The sequence below is a fragment of the Tamandua tetradactyla genome, chromosome 1 (genome assembly GCF_023851605.1).
Source record: "Tamandua tetradactyla isolate mTamTet1 chromosome 1, mTamTet1.pri, whole genome shotgun sequence".
Taxonomy (NCBI): Eukaryota; Metazoa; Chordata; class Mammalia; order Pilosa; family Myrmecophagidae; genus Tamandua; species Tamandua tetradactyla.
Genome location: NC_135327.1, coordinates 165,664,662 through 165,668,199, shown reverse-complemented (window position 1 = coordinate 165,668,199; position 3,538 = coordinate 165,664,662).

Sequence of the window (3,538 nt, the reverse complement as noted above, 5' to 3'; positions counted from 1 at the left end):
TATTTTTCTCTATATTTTCCTGGAAGTTTGGAATTTTTCACAAACAAATGTGTTTTTACCAAAGAAATTATAGTTATATATTTTCATTAAACTATTAATAACTATATTAATGCTATATTTCACATACATTTATAATCGTGTGTATTTGCAACAATATGTAGTGTTATACTTGGGTTCATATGCCCATTTTTAAAAGGTTACAATAGAACCACACTTTTATTGATCATGCTTTTAACTGAAAACCCCAAATTTTCAGCTGAAAAGCGTTTCCACCAAACTTTACATTTTGTGGTAGTTTTACCCCTCCCCTGGATTATACACCGTTTTTGGCAGCTCCACCCACTCACAGCAGGATCCTTACCCCTTCTCCTTCCACAGCATTCACGGCCTCTTTATCACTCTCTGCCTGCCTGACCATCAGAACTGTCCTGTTCTGCCATTTATCCTTATTTACCTTTGTCCTCTGACAAGTCTGAGAGAAGGTAGAGACTCTCTGGCTCTCTCACACTCAGAAATACATGCGCTTGTAGTTCTGTGTATCTCCTATGCTGAACCCATGTCAATCCTTTCTCAATTCCTGAAATCCACTCTGAAGGGTAAATTCTAGAACTCACAGTCATCAGTCAAATTCTCTGTACCCTCCACCAATGCTCTGAAATTCTTTTCACCTCCTTTCTTTAACTGAAATATGCTTCTCCTCTGAGGATTCTGCTGTAGCCTTTCCAAATGGTGGCTTCCTCTCCAACAGATGCCACATCTACAGGTCCAGATATGGTGGGAGGAGTCTTTCTTGTGTCTCATGCCTACTTCTAGACTGCTATCCTTCCTCCTTTCTGGAAATCCTTAGCATCTTTGTAGCTCAGCATCTACATCATTCTTGCCCTTCTCATATGGCAGTCTGTGCTTACAGGTGCTGGTAATTCCTCCTCATCCCTGGAAGATTTTAGCTCTTGGCTCACTGTCACTCTCCAATACTTGTCCTTGCATCTTCCTTGATTAGCAATATCCTTGTGGACGATTTTTCTAGTACTCTGCTCCCTCAGTTCCTGGTCCCATTACCTCCAAAGTCACTGTCCTTCAGCAATGCGTGCACTCCTCTATAATCTAAATTTCAAATTCCCACTCTCTGACCACTGCCTCTTATATTGTTCCCTGACTTCACTTTCTCCAATCCTACCTGATTGTAGTAATATTCACTACCACCATTTTTCCCTATCACTAACCACCTCAAGCCTCCACTTCCCTCAATACTCAGGTAAGATATTTTAATCTATCATTAAAAGCACTCACTTGTTTCTACTCTCAACCATGTTAGCCTGCTCTCCTTTCTTATGCTTCCCTGGAAAAACTTCAAACTTGGTCAAATCTAACTTCTCTCCTATTTTTCAGCTAAGCGGCTGGATTTGCTGAGAAAAACAAATAACGAGGGTTTTCTCACTTCATATTGATAGCCATTTATTTTAGTAAGCTCCTTAGTGCTGCTGAGACATCCAAGGAAAGCAGAATAATGGCTCCCCAAAGTTGTGGTCTCTGCACATTCTGCTCTCCAAACCTGTAAATATATCAGCTTACACATATGTGACTAAGTTAAGGACATTGAGATGGTGAAGTGATATAAGATTATCTGAGTAAAGCCAATGTAATCACTGGAGTGCTTAAATGTGAAAAGGAAGAAGACTGAGTCAGAGAATATGAACTGAGGACTCAACTCAATCTTCCATGGCTGGCTTTGAAGATTGAGGAAGAGGAACCTCTAAGAGTTGGAAAAAGCAAGGAAAAACATTGCTTCCTAAAGCCTTTGGAAGGAACTCAGCTCTATTAACACATTGGTCTTAGCCTAGAGAGGCTGGTATCAGACCTCTGACCTCAGAACTTTAAGATAACTTAAATGTGTGTTGTGTTAAGCCACCCTGTTTATGGGAAAATGTTATGGCAGCTATAGAAAACTATTAAAAATTAAACTTATTTTCCATGGTCCACTCATTTTTCCACATTTCTCTCTTTTAAACTTCAATCTTCCTCCTCCAGCCTCATACCTGTGGGAATGCTGCTTACCATTTCACTAAGAATAAAGAAGAAATGTGAAGAGAATTTTCCCATACACTGCCCATCACATTTACCAATCCATCTTTATGTGGACCTAAGTAACCTGCATTCTCACTTGTCATTATAGAAAAACTGTTATATCACCTACTTAGGGACATCACTCCATACAATGCCCTTCTCTATGCTGAAAGAAAAATTTCCCTATTGGACACTGACACACAAAGTAATTGAAAAGATCTAAATCATCCGTTAAAATCGAATTCCAAAGTTCACCACACAGCCTCCCTTGATTCTCCTTCACTGGTTCTTCCTTCTAGATCTCCTTTGCTAAATCCTCCTAATCTCTAAGGTCACTAAATTTAGAGTATCCTAAGCAGGTTTCCTTAGAATACCCTCCTTTTGTAATTACATCCACTTCTCATCGTATTGCATGATCTGAATTAGCATCTGTATTTCAACCACTCAATTCCTCATTCCCAGTACCTGTGAACATACCCTTATTTGAAAATGGGGTCTTTGAAGCTGTAATCAAATTAAAATGAGGCCATACTGGTTTGTCATGAGCCTTAAATCCTATATGACTGGTATCTCAAGAAAAAGGAAATTTGGACACAGAAATGGAGACAAACAGAGAGAATATGGCCATTGATGATGGAGGCAGAGATAAGAGTTATGCTGTCACAAACCAAGGAACATCTGGGGTTACCAGAATCTGGAAGAGGCAAGGAAGTAATCTCATTCAGAGCCTTTGGAGGGAGCATGGCCCTACCGACACCTTGATTTTGAACTTCTAGCCTCTACAACCGTGAGAAAATAAATTTCTTTTGTTTTAAGCCACCCAATTTGTGGAAGCCTTAGGAACTAACTAATACATTCCCTGAATGTTGGGGAAAGCCCAAGATATACTCTTTCACAAGCCAGGTGATGGTCATGGCTAACTAGCAGGGAAATCACTGCCATGAAACAATGGTGAAAAAAAAACAGTGTTCCTAGCCTCTTTTAAAAGAGAGTTGAGCAAAAAGACATGATTTTGCCCTTACCCTGTCCTAATAATTAAAAGATTAAGTGTCAGAGAATAGATTATTACAAATTTGGATATTCGTTGTTTACTTCATACATTCCATTTTATTATCAACTGGATAAAAAGAGCTTGTCTGAACCTCAGGCATCAGTTGGGGAACCTAAATCAATTACATTCAGTGAAAGATAATTAAAATACAATACACACCTTTTTAACACTATGCAGTCTCTTTCCAGAGTTTAAACATAAAATTATATTTTTAAAATTTCATCCAGCTCAGTGAAGTGAAATATTATATGTCTCCATCAATTTTAATGCTATTACCTTATGAAAACTCACATTGGGATTTGGGTAGCATACTATAATTTTTAATAAAATGGCACAGAGCAGAAGGAAAGCCTACTCTTAAATATATATATATATATATATATGTATCTTTACTGAACTCTCATTTGAAATGAGAATATTAAT